A 17,847-nucleotide genomic window follows, 5' to 3' on the forward strand; every position below is an offset into this window, starting at 1 on the left:
TTTAATTAAATCAATGATCAGGAAAATTTTGCCAAACAACCAAAGCAAATTCATAAAATTTTTTTAAAACAAACTACTTTTTAGGAAAAATCCTTACAAAAAAAAAAATAAAAATAATTTATTCCAAACAAAGCTTAACCCAATTAACCCGGGTTTTGGGACCCAGAATTCCAATTGAAAAAAAATCTCCCATTTAAAAAAAGGGGTTTTCAACCCCAATTTTAGGCCCCGAAGAAATTAATTTAAAACCCAAAAAAAAATTAAAAAACAAAAATAAAAAAAAAAAAAAAAAAAAAAAAAAAAAAAAAAAAATAGAAAAAAAAAAAGAAAAAAAAAAAAAAAAAAAAAAATATAAAAAAGAAAAAAAAAAAAAAAAAAAAAATAAACTAACCTAGGTTTTTTACCGGTGGGAAACCAGCCCCCCTGGGAAAAAATTTTTGGGCCCAAAAACCTTGGGAATTAAAAAAATTTTTTAAAAAACCTTTTTTTTTTTTTGGCCCCCTTTTTTTTTTTCCCTTTTTAACCCAAATCCCCAAGTTTTTTTTCCCCTTTCCCCCTAATTTCTTCTTTTTGGATAAGGGCTGTAGCAGCACTATCAACCTACTTTCAGCTTTCTCTTACTTATTATTTTAATCCCCACCTTGTTTATCAGCATAAACACATTGTAAAACCATAAAACAAAAATAATGACCATTATGTGCAGATATATGCTTATACAATGCACTGGTGGAATCGTTGTGCCTAATATAACCTATATGCTCAAGTAAGCGTTCCCTCAAAGTCCTAGTAGTTTTTCCAAAATAGAAACTACTACATTTGGTGCAGGTAGCACGATACACTAGATTCTTACTCAAACAGTCTGCATAAAATTGGGTAGGAATCTAAAATCTATAGTAGGATGCTTATTTATTATTTATGCAGACTGTTTGAGTAAGAATCTAGTATATCTTGCTACCTGCACGAAATGTAGTAGTTTCTATGTTGGTAAAACTACTAGGACTTTGAGGGAATGCTTACTTGAGCATATAGGTTATATTAGGCACAAAGATTCCACCAGTGCATTGTATAAGTATGTATCTGCACATAATGGTCATTCTTTTTGTTTAATGGTTTTACAATGTGCTTATGCCGATAAACGGGGTGGGGATTTTGGCTCATAGGTTCATAGGTAGGTACTAGGCTATTGGCCCTAGGGCCTATATAAGCCTAGTACCAAAAAACACACTAACAACTGAAGAAAAGGTCACCATACAAATTTACTGTGCTCCTAGTACTTCGGCATAAAGCCTTCCAGGGAATAATTTCTCACCAGAATGGTGCAGTTTAAATACATTTCACTACATTCATTATTCAATTTAATTATACAATAATTATTTAATTAATTGATCAGTGAGTCAGGAAAATTTAAAGTGCAACACTATACATACCTATTGCACTTGACATAATAATTTATAAATACTTATTATTTTACATACTCATAGAAAACATACCTATACATCATTTAGAATAATAAATATTAAATATATTTATTCCTATACATGTAAGTCTAACTCCATATTAAGCCCGTGGAGACACAGAGTTCCAGAGTTGATAATAAATCTACTTTCCATCCTTAAAAGGATGCACCCATATTCAGCTCCCTGTACTGCATAAGGCTTATTTAAAACAGAAAAAAATAAACTACTAGTATTACCATCGTGGACAGCATGAAAATGTTGGGCAACTGGATTATTGAGCCTGGCATGCCTCACATCCCCCAAGTGCTCCATAATTCTTCTTTTAACCACTCTTCTGGTTTGGCCTATATAGCATTTTACAGGTTGACAGTCACATCCAATGGCATAAACAGCCCTACTGCTGCTGCAGTTATAGGATCCCAGGGCAGTGAACTTTTTTCCATTGATCAAATTACCTGAAATATTTTTAACTTTGTCACACACCTTGCACCTCCCACATCTAGAAGTGCCTACTGAGTTTGGATTGATTTCCATTCTGCTGCTTGCCCTGCTATTCAGTAATTCCTTCAAGTTATGAAATCTACTGTGAGAAAAAATAACTTTGCCCATGAAAATGTTACCCACTTCATCATCCTGCTGGATGATAGGCCAAAACCTATGCACTAACACTTTCGGTGTTGCTGAGAAAGGGGAAAATTTATTAACAAAAATTATGTCATCCTCAGATACTTTTTTGTAATCTCCATGCCCATAATATATTATATTGCTCTTTGTTCTCCGACCAGTAATTTGCTTTCTCACTCTCTCCTCAGCCTTTTTCAGCACCTGTCTAGAATACCTTCTTCTAGCCAGTTTGGTTCTAACAACATTAAATTCTACATCTAATGTGGTTTTGTCATGAACATTATCACTGATGCGCTTAAAATCTCCAAAAGGAAGAGAATCAGGTTAATGTCCTAGATGCATACTGTCTGCATTCAAAAAATTATTGGCTGCTGTTTCCTTATAAAATGGTCTGAAAGGCACTAATTTATTTTTATCCACAAAAAACTCCAAATCTAGGAACTGTATCTTGTGCCTGTGAGTTTGATAAGATACTGTGATGCCATACTGATTCTGATTCAATTCCAACATGAACTGTTCAAAAAGACCAATTTCCCCTCTACATACAAAAAACAAATCACCAATATAGCGTTTAAAAACAACATTTTCTGCAAAATATGTATTCCTATAAACACAGCTCTCCTCAAAAAAACCCATGAAATTTATGGCATATGATGGGGCAGATGATGCCCCCATGGCAGTGTCTGTTTTTTGTAGAAAACAATTGTCTTCAAACCTAAAAACATTATGTGTCGTGCAAACTCCAAAAGCTGTAAGATGTAACTAGTCCTCGGACCTTCTCCCAATAATCTAGTGACTGTTTCAAGGCCCCACCGATGAGAAATATTAGTATACAGAGACGACATCAACAGTTGCCCAGAAAAATCATTCTGCCATTTTGTACCTCCCAAAGTGTTTGATAATTCCTTACCATTTTTGATGTGTGAGGGGACTCGCTTCAAATGCTCTTTCAACTGCGCATCTAGGAAAATACCTATATTCTGAAGGTACTCCCCTACCCCTGACACTACTGGCCTTCCAGGAGGATTTGTCAAGTCTTTATGTACCTTGGAAATGGCATAAAATTTAGCCATTCTAGGATGCTTCACATGCAATTTTTTAACATCATTGGTGAAAAAAAATCCCAATCTTTCTCCTTTTTCCAGTAAATCCAGCAATAAATAATTATACTTTTCAACTTCTGTGGACTCACCCTTTGGCTGCCGCTCTGTTCGACTTATTGAATGCCTCCTTCACTCAACTCCTCAAACGAAACACTTTTTCTACTATTGATGCTGCTACTTGCTTCCATAGACGAGAATGATGATTCTCGCAAACTCCGAGATCTCATGGCCGTGTTTTTTAAGGTGGACCTGCTTCGCCTGGGTTTTCTCTGCCACTGAAAAATGAGATTATTCCTATAATCTCGATCATCTCGATCAAGCTTATTGCATTTTCTTTCAAGGATTTCGGCCTCAGCTTTGCACATTCTCACCTGGATGTCCTTCACTCTGTTGTTGAATACAGCCATTGTCGTCTCCCCCTTAAGCTCCTCCTGCAGCTCCAAAATTGAACTTTGTACTTGTTCATCGAGTCTATTATTATGTTTTACAAGCACCATAAGCCACCCTAAGGTGCACTGTAATGAGATGTTCTTCCACTCCTCAAATAAATCTGCTTCAGCTTTGGAAAATTCAGAAGTTGGTAGTTTGTCCACCCTTAAACCCAGAGGGCTTAGTTTCAAACTGATGTATTTTTTCAGCAACCGGGTATCATAATATAAAGATACTTCCTTTACAAGTAAGTGTTCTAGTCTCATATACCTGGTTGCCAACTGGTCCCCCAGCTCATTACAAGACCACAAATTGGATGCAGCTACCTTCTCATCCCTTTTTCTCCACATTTCTGTACAGGAAAGAAAGTTGGTTACTGAACTGGATACAGAATTAGATATGTCTCCACCAACCGAAACTCCAGAAACCGACATATTGTGAAATGTTCCAAAATCACCACTCCACAAACCAACTCACCAAATACCAAAAAACACACTAACAACTGAAGAAAAGGTCACCATCCAAATTTACTGTGCTCCTAATACTTTGGCATAAAGCCTTCCAGGGAATAATTTCTTATCAGAATGGTGCAGTTTAAATACATTTCACTATATTCAATATTCAATTCAATTATACAATAATTATTTGGCTATATAAGCCTAGCCAAAAAGGTACCCTGGCTTTCGCCAACCAAGAAAATTATTTTCCTGTGCCCCTGTTGAGCAAAACCACAGAGGTTATCCCTGGGGTGAATTTCCTATTTCCCATCCAATCATCAAGATTTTTCTTGAAGAGTGCTAATGAGGAGCTTTGTTTGATATAGATAGGTAGTTTTGTTCCAGAGTATGGGAAGTCTCTGGGACAGGAATCTATCCCTCTAGCATGTTCTGTTTATTGTGGTGACAAGGTTTAGGTCCCTAGAGTGTGTAGCACGGAGGGATTTGGATTTCCTTAAGTGGAGCATGTCCAACAGCTCTGGGTTTGACATAGCTTTGTATGTTAGGCAGAGATCACCTCTGAGTAGGCAATATGCGACAGAGTAAAGCTGGAGTTTTTTGAGACAGTCTGCATAGGGCATCTGTTTTAGGATGGTAATCCTCTTTGTGAGGTATTTCTGCAGCCTTTTCAGTTGTTGTAGATGTCTTGTGAGGTACATACCAAAAGAGGCGTTGTACTCTATAATGGGTCTAATGAGTGATGAGTAGAGGGGAACAATGACTTCTTTTTTCCTGGATGAGAAACCTTTTGTGATAAGGTGTGCCACGTAGAAGGATTTCCTGACTACTGTGACGATGTGATTATCAAAGGAGAGACTACTGTCCACCTGTGTCCCAAGGTCTCTTATCACAATTTCGGTGTTAAGTAGACTACCACCTATGTAGTAGCTCATGGGTACAGAGTTTTTACCAAAAGGGATGACAATGCACTTTTTGGCATTGGCCATGGCTTTGACACCAGGTATCTGTCTCAGTGAGGCCCTTTTGTAGGATGTCCACATCGTAGGAGTTTTGATTACGGCTCCTAGCTTGCAGTCATCTGCGAACTTCGTTAGCCAAAGACCTTCTGTGTTAGCCTGTACTTCAGAAAAGTAGATACCAAACAGGAGAGGACCCAGGATTGAACCCTGTGGTACTCCAGTTGTCGCTGGTCTGAAGTCAGATTTGGAGTCTGCTACTTTCACAGTGTGGGTTCTGTCAGTGAGCCAGTTGGCAACCCATCTTGTGACATAGGGATTTATACCTAGTTTAGTGAGTTTATCTATAATTCCATAGTGGAAGATGGTGTCAAAAGTCTTTGTGAGATCTAGACTCTGTGAACAACCTTACCCACATCTACGGCTTTGGTGACTGCTTCAAAGAAGTCTATCAGATTTAGGAGACATGATCTGCCTTTTACAAACCTGAACTGGGTGGGGTCCAGAGTTTGGAGATTACCAATGTCTTTGTTTATAAGATCCATCATGAAACGTCCCATGGCCTTGCAGATCAGGTTCATTAGGCTAATGGGCAGTAGTTCCTGGGGTCCATGGTGGCTCCCCCTTTGTGGAGTGAGATAACCATCGCTGTGTGCTATTCGGTGGGCACAAGGCCTGAGGTGAGGCTATAATTGAACATGGTGCTTAGGTGGGGTGCCATTTCATTCTGTAGTTTGAGTAGAACGCAGCCTGGGATGTTGTCAGGTCCCATGGATGCTGTGTTCTTGGCTTTGGAAAATGTGGTTTTTACCTATGCAGCTGTGATTACAGGAACTTTGCATTCTTCCGGTATAGAGATGTGCCCTTTAAGGGGTGAGAGGGGGGTAAAGTTAGCACTGAACCTATATGTCAGGATGTTGGCAATATCAGTTGGTTCTGTATATTTAGTGCCATTGTGCTATAACTCAGAGCAGATCTGAGTGTTGCCATTGAGATTCTTGACATAGCTATATAATGCTTTGTGGTTGTCTTTAGAATCAGTGGAGATTTTGTTTTCGCAACTAGCTTTGGAGGATTTTATGAGGGATCTCAGCTTCTTACTGAGGATGACCAGGGAGTTCCTCCAATCATGGTATTTTACTCTTTTTTGCAACAGTTTCTTTCTTCTGTTGTAGAGTTTGTTTATGGCAGGGGACCACCTGATTGGCTTCCTTTTCTTGGAGGATAGCATCTTGGTTCTGTTAAGGATAGCACAATCCATGCACTTGTGTAAGTGTTTATAAAGTGCATTTGTGTAGGATTCAACAGTCGTACCTCTATTGTCCATCTGCATGGGTGTCGTGAAGTTTGCCACTTCTGTCTTAAGAAGCGTGAAGTTGGCTTTGGAGAAATTTTTTATGGTGGTTTCCCTAATAGGGGGTGGGGGTGGATGTGGATGTCTAGGGTTATTAGCTTCTGTTCAGATCTGACCAACGAGGAACTGACCTCTGTTGGTAATGACCAGGTCTAGGATATTGCTGTCCCTGGTGGGGGTGTGAATAAGTTGATCCAAGGCATTGGAATTTCTGAATTCCAGAAAACATTGAGCAAAAGAGTTGGCACATGAGTAGTTTTCCCAGTTAATGGTGGGGTAGTTGAAATTGCGCATTATTAGTGTGTTGGGTTGTACCCTAATATTTTCCAGTGTATCAAGAAATGAGGAGTGGGAATTCTGGAGCATGGTGGGGGATCTGTAGCAAGTTACAATTTGGATTGTGGTCTTGCCCAGAGTTAGTTGCACTTGGATAATCTCAGATGCATTATGCTGAGCAACTAGCCTGGAGGTGTGGATATTCTTAATGAATATGGACACGCCTCCGCCTTTAGTGTTTCGGTCCAGGTTAGGTGGCCGAAAGGTGTGGTATGAATTATAGCCTGGTAATGCAAGGGTGCTCTCTGGAGCCTTGAACCAGGTCTCTGTCACTGCATAGATGTCGATGTTCTCCATTTTAAGGAGTGCCTCGAGTGAATGCATTTTGAGGTTTAGACTTCTAGCATTGAGTAACATTACCCTCAGATTTTGCTTGCTTGTATCTGTTACGGTGGTGAATTTGTCATTTCAACCTTGGCTAAAAAAGGCACTATTGGGGTGGCAAGAGCCTTAGCCAGCATCTGGAATCCCACGGGTGATAGGTACAGGCTATCTCTGGCAAAGCATTGTGGTCTGTCGATCATGTCATCCAAGACAGACAGATACTGTATCCCCTTAGAATGACACCAGAAGCTTAGCCAATTGTTGAAGTCAATCATTTTGTCCTTGTACTGTGGTATCATTTTGGGTGATGGCAGGATGCTACTCAGGGCTTGGGTCATACCTGCCTGGGCTGCAGGATCGGAGAGCTCCTCCATGTCTTTTTTCATGTAGTCCAGGGAGGTACATCTCAGGTCATTCACACCAAAATGGATAATGACAGAGTCATATTTGTACTTGTTGTGGAGTGACCTGAGTGCATGCGTTATGTGGCGGATCCTGGCACCTCACAGGCAGCTGACAGTAACTTTCTCCTTGTTTAGCCTGGTGAGTGGAACATCAGTGAGCCCGACTATAGAGTCACCTATGACTAGAGTGACTTCCAACAGTGTATGCTTTAAATAATAAGGTAGAGAAAGCTGAAAGTAGATGGATAGTGTTGCTGCATGCACATAAGTATCCAGGGCTGAATGGGTGTGTGCCCTTGAAACCATTGCGTAAAAATCATAAATTGCTTCATTGATTAATTAATTAGTGTTGCTATATAGGATGTATATGCTTGTTCTTAGTTTGTCTGTTGAAATGCCTATTGCAAGGCATGAAAACGCTAACCTCTTTTTAATTTTCTTTTTAAGTTTGTTCCATAAAAGCTGTGTTTGGTCCTGGACTTATTTCTTCAGTTATTCATGTTTTTTTGTACAGGACCTTTACTGCCTAAGAAGTAGCTTTGTTTTTCATTTGGACTAAGTTCCAGAAAGCATCAGACATTATGGTAGTTACTTGAATCGTCATCACCATCTTCTTTCAGCTCTTCCCGTTAGGGGTTGCCACAGCAGATCACCTGTTTCCATTTCTTCCTGTCCTCTGCATCTTGCTCTGTCACACCAACCACCTGCATGTCCTCTCTCACCACATCCATAAACCTTATCTTAGGCCTTTCTCTTTTCCTGTTACCTGGTAGCTTCATCCTTAGCATATTTTTCCCAATATACTCAGCATCCCTCCTCAGCACATGTCCAAACAAACGTAATCGTGCCTCTCGAGCTTTGTTTCCAAACCTTCCAACCTGGGCTGACCCTCTAATATACTTATTCCTAATCCTGTCCACCCTCTTTACACCCAGTGCAAATCTTAACACCTTTAATTCTGCCACATCCAGCTCAAACTCCTGCCTTTTTGTCAATGCCACTGTCTCCAACCCATATAACATAGCTGGTCTCACTACCCTCTTATAGACATTCCCTTTCATTCTTACAGGTACTCGTCTGTCACAAATCACTCCTGACACTCTTCTCCACCCACTCCAGCCTGCCTGTACTCTCTTCTTCACCTCTCTTCCACACTCACCGTTACTCTGAACTATTGACCCCAAGTATTTAAACTCATCCACCTTGGCCACCTCTACTCCTTGCATCCTCACCATTCCTCTATCCTCCCTCTCATTCACACACATATATTCTGTCTTATTCCTGCTGACCTTCATTCCTCTTCTTTCTAGAGCATATCTCCATCTCTCCACGGTCTCCTCCACCTGTTCCCTACTCTCACTACAGATCACAATGTCATCTGCAAACATTATAGTCCACAGGGACTCCTTTCTGATCTCGTCTGTCAACCTGTCCATCACCATTGCAAATAAGAAAGGGCTCAGAGCTGATCCTTGATGTAACCCCACCTCCACCTTAAATGCATCCGTCACTCCCACCGCAGACCTCACATCTGTCGCACTACCCTCGTACATATCCTGTACCACTCTTACATACTTCTCTGACACTCCTGACTTCCTCATACAATACCACAACTCCTCTCTAGGCACCCTGTCATATGCTTTCTCTAAGTCTACAAAAACACAATGCAACTCTTTCTGACATTCTCTGTACTTTTCCATCAACACTCTCAGAGCAAACATCACATCTGTAGTGCTCTTTCCCAGCATGAAATCATACTGCTGATCACTAATCATCACGTCCCTTCTTAACCTTGCTTCCACTACTCTTTGCCACAACTTCATGCTGTGACTGAACAATTTAATCCCTCTGTAGTTACTACAGCTCTGCACATCACCCTTATTCTTAAAAATCGTTACCAAAACACTTTTTCTCCATTCCTCAGGCATCCTCTCACTTTCCAAGATTTCATTAAATAATCTGGTTAAAAACTCCACTGCCATTTCACCTAAACACCTCCATGCTTCCACAGGTATGTCATCTGGGCCAACAGCCTTTCCATTCTTCATTCTCTTCATAGCTATCCTTACTTCCTCCTTGCTAATCCATTGTACTTCATGATTCACTATCCCTACATCATCCAACCTTCTCTCCCTCTCATTCTCTTCATTCATCAACCCCTCAAAGTACTCTTTCCATCTCCTCAACACACTCTCCTCGCTTGTGAATATGTTTCCCTCATTATTCTTTATCACCTTTACCTGCTGCACATCTTTCCTAGCTCGGTCCCTCTGTCTAGCCAATCAGTACAGGTCCTTTTCTCCCTCCTTAGTGCCCAACCTTTCATACAACTCTTCATATGCCTTATCCTTAGCCTTCGCCACCTCTCTCTTTGCCATGCAACTCATCTCCTTATACGCCTGTCTACTTTCTTCATCTCTCTGACAATCCCACTTCTTCTTTGCCAACCTCTTTCTCTGTGTACTCTCCTGTACTTCCTCATTCCACCACCATGTCTCCTTGTCATCCTTCCTCTGTCCAGATGTAACACCAAGCACCTTTCTAGCTGTTTCCCTTACTAGCTCTGCTGTAGTTACCCAGCTATTTGGTAACTCTTCCCTGCCACCCAGTGCCTGTCTTAACTCATCCCTGAACTCCACCTCACAATTACCCTTTTTCAATTTCCACCATTTGGTCCTTGGTGCTGCCCTCACACTCCTCCTCCTCTTAATCACCAACGTCATCATGCAAACCACCATCCTATGCTGCCTAACTACACTTTCTCCGGTCACCACTTTACAGTCTCCAATCTCCTTAAAACTGGCCCTCCTACATAAGATATAATCCACCTGTGTGCATCTTCCTCCACTCTTGTATGTCACCCTATGCTCCTCCCTCTTGTTAAAATACGTATTCAACACAGCCATGTCCATACTTTTCACAAAATCCACTACCATCCGACCTTCTACATTTCTTTAACACCATACCTACCCATCACTTCCTCATCCCCTCTGTTCCCTTCACCAACATGCCCATTGAAATCTGCTCCAATCACCACTCTCTCACCCTTGGGTACAGTCATCACCACTTCATCCAATTCACTCCAAAATTTTTCTTTCTCATCCATTGCACACCCAACTTGTGGAGCATATGCACTAACAACATTCATCATTACACCATCAATTTCCATCTTCATAAACATTACTCTATCTGACACTCTTTTCACCTCCAAAACACTATTAGCATACTGTTCCTTCAGAATAACTCCTACGCCATTTCTCCTTCCATCCACACCATGATAAAACAATTTGAAACCACCTGTGATACACCTAGCCTTACTCCCCTTCCATCTGGTCTCTTGCAGACACAATATACCAACCTTCCTTCTGTCCATCATATCAGCTAGCTCTCTCCCTATACCAGTCATACTGCCAACATTCAAAGTTCCGACCCTCACTACCACAGTCCTAGCCTTTCTCCTCTCTTCCTGTCTTCGGCCATGTCTTCCATCTCTTCTCCTCCTTCGGCCAACAGTAGCCCAATTTCCGCAAGCACCCTGTTGGCTAACAGTACTGGTGGCGGTCGTTGTTAACCCGGGCCTCGACCGATCCGGTATTAAAGTATTTATTGGTGTCTGCATGAAATGATTGGTGAAGTTTTACGCTGGATGCCCTTCCTGATGCAACCCTCCCCATTTATCCGGGCTTGGGACCGGCACAAAGAAATGCACTGGCTTGTGCATCCCCAGTGGCTGGGTAGTTACTTGAATGACCTGTACAAAGAAAACAGAGCTATGTTCTAGAATTGTAAGACAATAGTAAATTATTTTTTTGAAGTACAAAAATAGATTAGGTCTAATTTGTGGTAACTTGTTTAGTAGGAAGAAAATAATTCTTGGAATGCTAAGCATGATCCCTCCCTAGGAGAGAAGAGATATTTTCAGAACAATGTCTTATAAAACAAAACGTACACTCTGTTCATGGAAGGTGCATGCCTAAACTGTATGCTTACAGGAAGGTGACATAAGAAAAAATTATAGAAAGGAAAAGCAGAGTGGTATGTTTGTAATAGCATATGTTATTTGCTGTCTGCACTGCGGAAAAAGTGCTTGAAAGAAAATTTATAAAATAAAACATTTTGAGCGCTGGGGATAGAGAAGATGCTTTCTCTTTCTCACTGTATGTAGTTAGGAGTATTTCTCACAGTTTTTATTATTTTTTTCTTTGTAACCTACTTTTTTGTTTTATCTGTGCTTCTAATTTATATCAAATACACACTTAAAAAGGTTCACTAGCAGTTGTGGTTTCTGGGCAACTTCTGTTGTCCATACAATTCTGACAGTTAAAATCAAAGCTGGCAGTATCATGTATCTGCATGCCATCATATTACATGACAGTCAGCTTTCATTTTCTGACATTTGAGACAAGGTCTTTGTCTATTAAGAATGCAAGTCACTCTGCAAGACTTGTTGCAGGTGCCACACTATTTCAACTACTCTGTTTACCTTTACTATGACAGCAAAGGTTTGCTTCACGTATCACTTGTAACCAAAATGATCTCAGAGATCTTTTCTGGGGGGGGTTTCGTTGTGGCAGATAACCTGTTCAGGACAAGACTGCATTAGTTTCCTTATTTCAGTTAAGGAAGATGGAATCTAGGAGATAAGATACAGAAGAAAACAACCAGTACTGAAACAGGTTCAGGAATATGGAGAGAAAATAGAGATGGCAGAAGTGCAAAGCAGGTATGGTATGATCAATTTATGAATAGTTAAATTTGCAATCGAAACATGTGGAGTGATATTGGAAAGTGTATCAGATTTGGGTAATGGGGATGGGAAAAGAAGTAAAACAAAAGTTCTGGTGATTACCTAGGAGAATACAAGGATGTTTACTGCTACTTTACATGTTACAGTATCTGTATTTGGTTGCATTTTAGTTAAAATATATATATGTATATGTGTGTATATATATATATATATATATATATATATATATATATATATATTTATGTGTGTGTATGTATACATATATATATATATATATATATATATATATATATATATATATATATATATGTGTGTGTGTGTGTGTGTGTGTGTGTGTGTGTGTGTGATGTGTACATATATATATATATATATATATATATATATATATATATTTATGTGTGTGTATGTATATATATATATATATATATATATATATATATATATGTGTGTGTGTGTGTGTGTGTGTGTATATATATATATATATATATATATATATATATATATATATATATATATGTGTGTGTGTGTGTGTGTGTATATATATATATATATATATATATATATATTCTGTGCTGGTGCAGCGGTAGCATTGTTACCTCACAGCAAGAGGTTCTCCCGTTCGTTCTCGGCTTGGGTGGGGAGTGCCTTCTGTGTGGAGTCTGCATGTCCTGCCCACGGTCGAGTGGGCGTTCGAAAGACATGCGTTGAATGGGCGTGCCTTTGTTGAAGGTTGGGCGTTGGGCTGGCAACTCGACACCATAAAAAAAAAAACAGCTGCCAATCATTACCGGAGTACTGCTGTGATGACCCCTAACCGGGAAAAGCCAAAAGACTTACAAAACATATATATATATATATATATATATATATATGTGTGTGTGTGTGTGTGTGTGTGTGTGTGTGTGTGTGTGTGTATATATATATATATATATATATATATATATATATATATATATATATATATATATATATATGCTCTCACATGTATATTTGCTTGAATGTATATATGGAAAACTTAAACATTTATATACTCTTATTCAGTTGTGAAATATCTTGCTATGCTCTGCCAGGTTCTTATCTACTCTCATTGTATATTTCGTATGCTTGTATTTTCAACCAAAAGGGGGAATATCCTCTTATTGTATACTAACAGCTGTAAAGTCTACATTGTGTATGCTACTACTCTGTAATGTCTCTTTTGTAATTTTTTCTTCTTTCTGTAAAGTTATGGAGTTTTTCTTCCCAGTACGCTGAAAATGGACACTTGTCCAGTCAGAATATCCTGGCAAAGAAATGTTAAATAAAAATAAATAAATAAATAAAAATTTAGTGTATACGTTTTTTCTATGAAATTTTATTTTGGTGCATAACAACTTAAGTAACTCAGATATCACCTACTTTGCAAAGTGCCATTGACTTTCATTTTAATTTTACTGATTTGTTAATTGGGTAAATAAACTATTCCTGAGACTATTTTCAACCACATACTCAGCGATAAGGGTAAAGAGGTAAATTAAGTATATGTGTAGCTGACAAACTGGCATGTGTTTTGAATAGTGGGACTCAGAATATCAACAAAATACATGAAACAACAAAGGAGAGTGACAGAATACACCAGGACTGGACAGTTTTTTTTTTATTCTGTGACCTGTGCAACCAGCTGTCAGTTTTTATTTTTAACCTACTTCTCTACATAATATATGTTATGTATGATACAGTATATATATATCAGTGTTGTCTTGGTGAGATTTTGTAAAAACAGGACCTACCATGTGAAGGTACTCACCAAGACTTGATGATGAATTCAGTTCTAGCAAAACCACTTTCCTTTTCTTGCTGATTTATGGCACAGTATGGCCTGGGCTACTATATAACAACATCTCTCACAGGATGGGTTAAATCTTGCAGTGAAATTGCATATTTTGACCTTTCTCATAATATTATCTTAGCAACAATCCTCAGTTTATAGTGGGTTATGCTTGGATTTCCTCATGATCATGTGCTTTATACCCAAGGTAAAGCTGAGGGAGTAAATCTTCAGGAGCCATGCTTAAATCTCAGCATACCCACAGTCAGACAAGTGGGTTTCTGCTTTCAGACAACAGTGCATCATACCTCTCAAGTGTACCTCATTACGAGGAACGTACCCCATTTCGGGTCTTAAAAAGTTCATGTTCCTCGAAGTTCCTCAATGTTCCACATTGAAAGACTCTGTCACACATTCAGTGTTAGGAATTATTTTAAGTAAAACCCATGGTAAATAGAAATTAATCATATTAATTCATTGAAAGGTTTTCCTTATAAGTAAAACCAGCATATTTTAACCATCCTATGACCTTCCTAGTTGAAGTTGTTAGTAAGCCATTAGTATGTGTTCCACATTTTGCCCATTTGTTCCACATTATGAGGGCTAGTGTTCCTCATTTTGGAGATGGAAGGTTGAGAGCTATGCAGTGCATGTTTCTTTTATTTATTCTTTTTAACTTTTTGTGTATGTTTTTCAGTTTTTATAAGTGCTATGCAATTTCACTCAATGATCTGTATGTTTGTGGTTGCACTCATGACCTGTGAATTTTGATGTTAGTACTGCAATCACAGGTACGTTGACAAAATAATAACTGGTAGGATTCATTGAAATGGTACACATGAAGCACAGATTGCACTACAGGAAATGCACAGGAAAAGCCCCAGTGAACATTCTAAAATGTAATGCAACTGTGCTGGATCCATCCTATGTAACACTACACCATGTTTGCTTGTGTTACACACAGCATATATAGATGAAGTGCAGCACCTGGATATTGTATCTATTGCAGTTCATAGTCATACTAAGTAACAAAGTTATCACCTTACACAGCGGTGCAGCACAGCCACCTACTAGATGGAATTCTATTCCCCTATTAGGACACAGAAAGTGCTCCCAGTGTCACTATAAAGATACTCAAAGTAACAGACAATCTCTAAAAGCATACAGTTCCACAGCTAGTCATTACCCCCACAAGGGGTGATAATATCTTGGACTTAGTATTAACCAACATGAGTAATCACTGCAGCATCCCTGTAGTATCATCCTCCTTGGTAAGATCTGACCACAAAGTGGTCACTTTCGAAGTCACCATCTCCCCCAACCTCCCTGTAGCTAGCATCAGGCATAAAAACATCTCCAAAGCTGGTATAAACAGCTTCACAGCCCTCTACCCCTCTGTAGGATCTGGTACCAATATCCAAAACTACACCAAAGCACTATACGAGCATTTATATAGCTGCAGGGAATCAGGAATACCCAACAGGACTAAATCATCCTCCACAAGGAAGAGTAAACATGTCTGGTGGATATCTCCAATAAATAAACTCTATAGCAAAAGGAAAAAATTGCTGTCCAAGACCAAGAAGGAGCAGTTGCCCTATTGGAAGCAATGTCTCCTTAGCTTGAACAAGCAAATAAGAGCACTAGTGAAATCCTCCAAAGTAAACTTCAAGTCCAAATTGGCCACATCTAGTAGAGAAAATCATAAGGCCTTCTTCACATATGTCCGCAACCTCAAAGAAGCATCCAGATCTGTTCGGAGCTGGTGGTCAAGGACACCACATATACAAATTTCATAGATATAGCAAACTTGCTGGCTGACAGATTCAGTGAAAACTTTACCCTTCTGTCCCTCCCCCATCAGTAAATCAAGACATCCTCAGTACTGGCCCCCTTCCCTTTATATCTAGGGAACAGGTCATCACTGCTCTCTCAAAAGCAAAAAATACAGCCTCCTTCGGACCCGATATCACAGGCTGCATCCTATGTGAACTCAGGCAGGAACTTGCAGCACCATTGCGCACCCTATTCAGCCAAAGCCTGAGTACAGGCTTCATCCCAGCTGAGTGGAGGACAGCCACTGTCATCCCTTTACACAAAGGTGGAGCATCCACCAATCCAGGAAATTATAGACCCATCAGTCTAACTGACCTGATCTGCAAGGCCATGGAATGGATTATCATGGACCTCATTAACAAGGACATTGGCAACCTCCAAACACTTGATCCCACACAGTTTGGCTTCGTCAAGGGGAGGTCATGTCTGCTAAATTTGGTCGACTTCTTTGAGACAGTCACCAAAGCCATGAACGAGGGGAAGACTACACACCGCCTACCTTGACCTGGCTAAAGCTTTTGACACTATTCCTCACTCTGGCATAATAGATAAACTCTCTCAACTAGGCAACAATCCATATGCTACCAGATGGGTAGTAAACTGGCTCACTGATAGAAGCCACATAGTCAAAATAGGGGATGCAACCTCAAGCAGTAGACTTGTAACAAGTAGCGTACCCCAGGGTTTGGTCTTGGGGCCTCTGTTATTTGGGATATACTTTTCTGAGGTGCAGGCTAAAACCAATGGGCTATGGCTGACCAAGTTTGCAGATGACTGCAAGCTGGGTGCTGTCATCAATTCCCCTAGTGATGTGGACATCCTTCAAGCGGGTTTCACTCAGACAAATGACTGGTGCCAAAAACATGGCCTCAAGCTGAATATCAAAAAATGCATCATCATCCCCTTGGAGGAGAGTGATGTCCCTACAAATTATCACATTAATAACAATGTCCTAAGCACTCAATCAGTCATGAGGAATTTGGGCACCCAGGTTGATAGCAACCTGACTTTTGACCACCATGTTGCTTCCGTGGTACATAAAGCCTTCTACATGGCCCACCTCATAAGTAAAGGCATCTCATCTAGGAACAAGGAGGACATAACATCCCTGTTCCCTCATTATTGAGTACAATGCACCTTTCAACATGTACCTCGCAAAGCACATGCAGCAGCTGGAGAGACCACAGAGGTTCCTTACCAGGAGAATCCAGGGCCTCAGACAGCTACCATACACAGATGGGCTAGAAGCCTCATCCCTCTATTCAGTTTCATACAGACTCCTCAGAAGTGACCTCTGTCTGGCATTCAAGGTGATCATGGACCCCACCTTGGTGGGACTGCTGCATATCCGCAAGTCAAGCTCCACTCGTGTAACATGTGGCCTCACCCTGGTCTGTGACATCAACAAGACTTGTTGACACGACAGATTTGTGTCCAGGAGACTCCCTCATCTATGGAATAAACTCCCTCTCCACATCAAGCAGAGCACCTCTTTACCCCTTTTTAAATGCAACCTGGATAACTGGATGTGGAACAGAAAATATACCTCTGGGATTCCACCCATGTCCCTGCTGGACAGGGGAATTGGGTGCTGATTTGTCTAAACATGGGCTAAACTCTTGGCTAGGCTTATAAGGGCCTCAGGGCCAATAGCCTAGTAACCTCCTATGATCCTATAAGAAATGATCACAGACTACAACACAAGTATCTCTGTACAGTGTGTGTGGCAAGACACCTTTGTACACATATGGTCAGAGACACAAAATAAGTATAAAAATATCCCTGCATGCAATCACTGCTGCAGCTGGAGCTCTTTAGCTGCTCTAGTGAGTAATTGTGGGCTGTTCACCTTATAGGAAAAAACTATTAGTGCCTGAATCTTATTAGTACAGTGTGCCACAGACAGAGAACAAGACTATAATGAGTTTAGATGAAAAATAATTGTACTCATCAGGTTCAATTTTTTTTATTTTTTTATTTCTATAGTTTCTGTGCCATTTCATTTACTGAGA

General features: G+C 39.9%; 1 protein-coding gene across 1 annotated transcript in view; it reads left to right on the plus strand.

Moving 5' to 3' along the window:
* Positions 1-11,980: 11,980 nt before the first annotated feature.
* LOC122794768 overlaps positions 11,981-17,847 on the plus strand; it is an 80,782-nt gene continuing 74,915 nt past the window's right edge. The window contains exon 1 of the mRNA XM_044063395.1: positions 11,981-12,168. The gene's annotated coding sequence lies outside the window, so the exon portion shown is untranslated. The remainder of the gene's footprint in view (positions 12,169-17,847) is intronic.

This window comes from Protopterus annectens, chromosome 2.part1 (genome assembly GCF_019279795.1).
Source record: "Protopterus annectens isolate FY-2018-M chromosome 2.part1, PAN1.0, whole genome shotgun sequence".
Taxonomy (NCBI): Eukaryota; Metazoa; Chordata; order Ceratodontiformes; family Protopteridae; genus Protopterus; species Protopterus annectens.